This window comes from Vespa velutina, chromosome 25 (genome assembly GCF_912470025.1).
Source record: "Vespa velutina chromosome 25, iVesVel2.1, whole genome shotgun sequence".
In the NCBI taxonomy this organism is placed as follows: domain Eukaryota; kingdom Metazoa; phylum Arthropoda; class Insecta; order Hymenoptera; family Vespidae; genus Vespa; species Vespa velutina.
Window position 1 is genome coordinate 888,739 of NC_062212.1, and position 7,500 is coordinate 896,238.

A 7,500-nucleotide genomic window follows, 5' to 3' on the forward strand; every position below is an offset into this window, starting at 1 on the left:
GAAAAAAGAGAAAGGAAAAAATGAAAGGAGCAGGAAAAAATTTACTCTAACATTCTATCGAATTTTTGTTTGATATTGAAACGAAATAGATATTTCATCCCTACCCTGCTCTCCCTTCCTCCCCTCCCCTTCCCAACGGGTAATCAAAGATAATTCCTCGAGAACACCAGAGTTAGTCACATGTATTTGTATGGAAGTTGTTGTTTCATGTTGTGAGTCATCATCACACAGTTGACTCGTCAGAAATATTCTGGATGTAACATATATTTCTAACCTCCTCCCTCCCCCTCTTTCTCTCTTTTTCTCTCTATCTGTATCTATCTGTATCTCTATATCTGTCTCTCTCTCTCTCTCTCTCTCTCTCGCTCTCTCGTTCTTTCTTTTTATTCTTTCTCTCTTCATCGAGATTCATGCAGCTGTCTTCTTCCGTCAATGATGAAAAGCAGAAAACTATTTAGTGATATATGCTAATTCGCTGAAACAGAATGAAAGAGAGAGAGAGAGAGAGAGAGAGAGAGAGAGAGAGAGAGAGAGAGAGAGAGAGAGAGAAAATAGTAAACAAAAAGAAAACAATTTTAGATTTTCTTTTTCTCTATTTCTTTTTTTTTTCTTTTTTTTTTTTTTTTTTTTTTTTTTTTTTTTTTGATTGATTGAACGATCAACAATAGAAAATTAATATACTCGCACATAAGTTTGTGATTTCAATTGTACATTTTGTTTCAATCATCGGACTAAGTGAAACAAAACGGAGATACAGACAGAGATAGAGATAGATAAAGAGAGAGAGAGAGAGAGAGAGAGAGAGAGAGAGAGAGAGAGAAAAGTGCCGTAATTGATACCGTTCGTCTGATTAGAAAATACGCTTTGGTCAATTTGTCGTGAACGACAAGAGCCATTGTTTATTTCAAGTCCTTCGGAAATTAACGAGTTCCTTTTGTCGAGTACAACGATAGATTGATATATGTACATAAGAAGAGAGATTATATTGGGTAATTACGTTTTATTAAAAGCACCAGTTTCATTTGTAGTTTGGTTTGTTGATCGTTTCATTGAAATATATATCGAAATGGATAGAACGAAATTTATTAACGTTTATGATATAACATTGATGTATAGTTTGTAATCTTGTTTTTCTTTTTTTTTTTTTTTTTTCTTTTTTTTTTATATGAGGGATGTCCATAATAATAATAATAATTATTATTATTATACAAAGAAATTGAAAATTTATGTATCAGTCAGATTTAGAGGATACACATTTTTACTTTTCACTTCCAGTTCTTTTCCTTTTTTTTTTTTTTTTTTTTGTTTGTCTTTTTATTATTTTCTTTTTTCCTTCTTTTCCTCCGATGATCCAATTAGAATTCCAGGATTAATTAAGTTGTTTTAATTGTAAAAACGAAGTTGGTTTTTCGTTGAAGCGTGAGTAAGGCGTGAACGAGAAAAATGAGTGAGTCATTTTAAGAGAGTATAGTACTTTTTGTGTGAAAGAAATAGATAGAGATAGATGACCACTGTATTTGTGTGTATGCGTGAGAGAGAGAGAGAGAGAGAGAGAGAGAGAGAGAGAGAGAGAGAGAGAGAGAGAGAGAGAGAGAGAGAGAGAGAGAGAGAGAGAGAGAGAAAATAAACGTAACCCTCGAAAAATCGTATTTAGGAAGATCGAAGGAGGCCATTTTGTATATGACTGGTATAGGAGCCCTTAGTCAGTTGACAAAAGGGCGCGAAGGGCTAAGGTTTAAGGGCTAAGGGGTTCTAAGGACTTGAAGTTAGATAAGAGAAAATAGAGTGCGTGTCGTCTGCGTTCTAACGTCTACTACGTCTAATTAAAAAGAAAAAAAAAAGAAAGAAGAAAAAAAAAAGAAATAAAAAAGAGAGGAAAAGGAAAAAAAAAGAAATGAAAGAAAGCAACGATAATAGTCACCATATTACTAACTTATATGACAAACATGTCTCTTAACTATGATAAAGATGATAAGGGAACGTGATACGCGTTTGTATCTTTTTTTCTTTTCTTTTTCATTTCTTTTAGAAATTCAATTAGAAATACAATTTGTTTGTTTCCATTTGTTTATTTATTTATTTACTTTATTTCTCTTTTCTTTTCTTTTTTCTTTTGGTTATTTATTCATTGATTTCTTTATATTATTTATTCATTTGTATGTTTCTTTTTCTTTTTTTCTTTTTTTTTTTCTTTTGTTTACTCATTTGTTTATTTTTCTCCTATTTTGTTCTCGTTTCTTTCTTTTTTTTTTTTTTCTTTTTTTTTTTTTTTTTAATACTCGTGAAATTTCAATGATTTATTTATTTATTATTTTTTCTTATATTTTTGAAGTAACTTCGTTCCTTCTTTTTCGTTTAATTATTATTCTTATACATAATATTGTAAATTATTTATTTATTTATTTCGTTTTTTTTTTTTTTTCAATTATTATATAATTTCTATATATTTCTATGAATATACAATCACACACACACACACACATGTATATATATATATTTTTTTATATAATTATTACGTTATTGTTATGTGTATTTTTATATAATTATTATATAAAAAAATATAATATATACATAATGATAATACATACATACATATAATCGATATATATATATATATATATATTTTTTTTTTTTTTATATAATAAATATCATTACAATGAATATTAATAAAATATTATTACATAAAGTCGTATAATTTTATATGAAGTTATATAAAATTATATAAAATTCTCTTACTCTCTTACTCTCTCTCTCTCTCTCTCTCTCTCTCTCTCTCTCTCTCTCTCGATAAACTCGAGCAAGAACGGATATAACGAAAGGAAACTTTTTTACAATAACGTTCTCGTTAAACGTACACTTACTAAACATCAACAGCAAGTGAAAGATACATACATATATAACGTAACATGACATAACCTACATACACACACATATATTCATATATATAAATAAAAATAAGACAGACATATACATACATATACTCAACATACATACCTACATACCTACATACATACATATATACACCAATACAGATTTATCTAGTCTTTTCACTCGTTCCTCATTTCTTCTTTGTTACCAGAAAATATACCAGGGCAAAATATACCGGCGACGTGGCGTTAAAAGACTTGGAAAGCAAAAAAAGAAAAAAGAGAGAGAGAGAGAGAGAGAGAGAGAGAAGAAGAAGAAGAAGAAGAAAAAAAAATGGGTTGACAATAGCATACCGGGGGGTGGGGTGGGCGCTTTGGAGCGGTAGGAGTAAAGGTCTGGCTGTTGATGGGGTGGTTAGGGGTTGGGGGTTGAGGTGGTTAATCGCGGAAAGAGTGGAATACACCAGTCTTATACACCGTATTGCTTCTTCTTTTGTCTATCTAGATACATCTCTTTCCTTTTCTTTTCTTTTTTTCTTTTTTCTATTTTTTTTTTCTTCTTCTTCTTCTTCTTTTTCTACCAACGAATAATCACGAGTACCACGGAGAGAAAGCTTCAGCAATTGCTCCTACCTTTCCTCTTCCAGCCCCCCTCCCCCTCCCCCCTCTCTCTCTCCCGCCCGTCATCTCCTCATACCCCTGATATCTCTGTTCAAATCCTTTACTCTTATCCACACCCCCACCCTCTCCTCCTCCTCCTCTTTCACTCATTCCACTACTCAAAAACTCTATTCCGTACTTGTCTATCTCATATCTCTATCTCTTTCTATCTATATCCATATCCATCCATCTATCTGTCTCATTCTCTTTCACTCAGCATTTACTGTATACTTCAAGTGTTTCATGGATAAAATGATGAAGAGAAAAGGAAAAAGGAAAGAAAGTATTCATACTTTTTTTTTTAAACGTTTCCTTTTATTTCTAACCTTTCGTTTAATTACTATTCTCTTTCTCTCTCTCTCTCTCTCTTTCTCTTTCTCTTTTTTTTTATTTTTCTTTTTTTTTATCTTTGTCTCTTTATCACTGTCTCTCTCTCTCTCTCTCTCTTTGTCTCTCTGTCTCTTTTAATCTTATTCATGTCCCATTAATAAAATATTAGTAAAATCGTTTGTAGAATATTAGAATGATAGATCTTTTATAATAGTTTTATTCACGTTCTAAATCGTTAATCATTGTTAGATATATTTAGGAATAGTTAGGATTTGTTTTTTCATCAATGACTATCTTTTATTACCAAAATATTTTTCATTTTGATTATATGGATTATTTCTAATGCTCCATCTAATACTCCTAATGATAATATATATATATATATATATATTTTTTTTGTATACAAATCGATATACTTGTATTTGAAACACTTCAAAGGAAAAAAAGAAAAGAAAAGAAAAGAAAGCAATTAAAAACAAACTTTTGGTCGTTCGAATCTAGGGACTTTTTCGCACGCGTCTTCGTCTAGTAACTTTTTCATTAACCTGTTATAAATTATCGAGAAAAGTAAGAAATCAAAAAAAAAAAGGAGGAACAAAAAAGAAAAGAAAAAAAAATTGTACGTGCAAAATTTCGTACAATTCTTTTTCTTTTCTTTTGAACAAAAATCGAACAAATTCGCGAGGACATTTTTTTTTATTTTTTTTCTTATGAAAAAAAAAAAAAAGAAAAAGAAAAAAAAATTATAAATCAACAGCGTCCGTTTATAATCGTTTATAATCGTTTATAATCGTACGTAAATTTTTTTTTTCTTTTTCAATTAAATACGAGTTTGTTATTGGTTCGTAAGTTTCTTATTTTTTTCTCTTCTTTCCTATTTTTTTTCTTTTTTTTTTTCTTTTTTTTTTTTTTAAGATTGGCAATTCAAGAGCTCAGACATGATGACGGTTCTCTTTCTGTCTGTCCTCTTTGTCTCTCTCTCTCTCTCTCTCTCTCTCTCTCTCTCTCTCTCTCTCTTTCTTAAGTCTTTGACACTGATCAAAGAAGTCTCTCCGCCTCTCCACCCCCAGGCCCACCCATCCCACCTCTTCGTCCCATCCTCCCTGTCTCTTCTCTTCCCTTCCCTTCCCTACTCCCCATTTTCCTTTTGAACGATGCGCGCAGGCCAGTCAAAAACTATTTTCCACCTCCCTTTTATCACCGTCGGGTATAAATATATATCCAGGGTGGCGCTCGTTCCAGCTCAGTGAGACGTTTTACTTAAATAAACCGACGAGACGAGCCGAGCCTCGCGACGAATAAGTAGACTCATTTTTCTTTTTTGTTTACTTTTTTTTTTCTTCTTTCTTATTTTTTCTTTTTTTTTTGTTCGTTCGTTTCATTCACTTTTTTTTTCCTTTTTTTTTTTTTTCTTATTTTTCTTTCTTCTTTTTTTTCACCGAGAAACTATAGGTGTATATATATATATATATATATATATATATATATATATATATATATAAAGAGAGAGAGAGAGAGAGAGAGAGAGAGAGAAAGATTTTCGAATTTTTTTTTACGCAACTTTTTCTCTTTTTCTTTCTTTTTTCTTGACGAGAAACGAAGTTCGAGTTAAAAAAAAAAGAAAAGTTCGAACAAAAAATGTGAAGGAAATTTATTTCGCAATTTTCTTTTTCTTTTTTTTTTTTTTTGGTTTTTTTGGGGGGAGGGTTTCGAAATTCCTCAAGATCGATTTTCGACAAAAACAGATTCGAAAGAGCCTTGTTTTTCTGGTATAGCGTTCGTTCACACCCTTTATAAATAGAAACTTAAAAATTCTCAGCCGTGTCATGGGGCTCATTCTCTGATCTATGTGAATAGATCCTTTTAACTGCGATCCTTTCGTTCCTTCGTACTTCCTGTTTTACTAAATATAGACAAGCTATAATTAAGTTACAATAGCTATAGTAAATATAGGTACTTTTCAGAAACACCGTAGAGAAAGAGAAGAAAAAAAAGAAAAAAAGAAAAATAATCGTAATAATAAATAATTAGCACAAGTATTAAAGTATATAGTAACTTATTATTATATATATTATATATATTATAGTAATTATAATTAGCCTACATTATGATTGATTTAATTTTTTATATTTTTTTTTTTTTTTTGTTACAGATCAAAGAAGAAATCGATCGATCATGTATCACGTTTGACAATCTTTGATGTTACTTTGAGGTAAGCACGTTGGTAATAATTTTTATAAATATATATATATATTTTTTTATCAATTCTTTTATCCATCCAATAATACAGAAAGAAATAATAAAAAAAATAATAAAAGGGAAAATAATGACATAAAAAAGATTTAATCAATTATTAAATCTAATCTGAAAAAATAAGTAATCTGAACTAATAAAATTTTTTTATACACATGTGTATACACATACGTATGTATATATGTATAAAGAAAAAAACAAATTAGTAAATAAGTCAAATATAATTTAATGCCGTGTTTGGAAATAATTTAACGTAGCTGTAGTTTTCAAGTTGGTAATATACTTGAAAAGTTTATCTCGCAACGAAGTTAATAATGCTTATTTTGCGTTGATTTCATCCGAATCCCATCATCACAGCAGTAAAGCCGTGGAGGAGTTAATAGATGGATAGATAGATAAATAGATAGGACGTAACGTTTTAATCGAAAGACCTTAGGGGGGCCATTAATTCCGGGTGGGCGAGTCATCGTGAAAGCCACGACAAGGTCATCACACGTTTTATCGACTCGATGCAATCAGATCCGATCGATAATATACAGAGTTATAAATTAGTAGTAGTAGTCAACCTCGATCAAACTTGTCGATCTAGTTTACTTATAATATCCCCTTCTCTTATTTTTTATATTCACAATTCTTTTTTATTTTATTTTGTTTCTCTCGTTCCTTTTTTTTTTCTTTGTGTGTATTTATCTGATTGGATTTATATATTATTATTATGATTATTTTACTTACTTCGGGACGATAGAGGCGATTTAAGGATTTTATAGCTTCATTAAGAGAAGTAGTAGTTCCTTGCTTTTTATTTATATTAATAATATATTTAAATATATATGGGGATTTGTACTCATTATATATTACATTTATTATACATATATATATTAATAATATATGTATACATTATATATTAATATAAGTATATGGATTTATAAGATTTAGAAATTAATTATTAGAAAGTTTAGGGTAATTTATTATGTATATCAAATCTAATTCAATTTATAAATTTAAACTCTAGAGGATTTTTTTTATAATCATTTTATTATAAATATACATTAAATTAATATACAATTACAATTAAATATTTTTTATTAATAATAGGGAAATAATATATTATATGGGGAGGGAGGTTAGGATTAACTCTTGGAAAAATCTTCTTTGTTTTTTTTTCTTTCTTCTTCTTCTTGACCGGGACTCGAACCTGCTTAGAGAGGGTAGAAGAATGGTTTTCATAGGTACCGCTTTAGACGACTGAGCCATTGTAGTAATCAAATTAAACTTATCATAATTATATATTTAAATAAATATTTGTATATTAAAAATAATTAATTTATAAATCAAATATATATATATATATAATGTAAATTATTAAATTTATTTAATTAAATATTTTTTT

The 7,500-nt window shown here is 29.2% G+C and overlaps 1 protein-coding gene across 7 annotated transcripts in view; it reads left to right on the forward strand.

The window, feature by feature from the left end:
- The window catches only part of LOC124957436 (TNF receptor-associated factor family protein DDB_G0272098-like), a 75,106-nt gene that overhangs the window by 26,231 nt on the left and 41,375 nt on the right, over positions 1-7,500 (forward strand). For all 7 annotated transcript variants that reach the window (XM_047514510.1, XM_047514507.1, XM_047514503.1 and 4 more), the window contains one exon: positions 6,010-6,069. The gene's annotated coding sequence lies outside the window, so the exon portion shown is untranslated. The remainder of the gene's footprint in view (positions 1-6,009; positions 6,070-7,500) is intronic.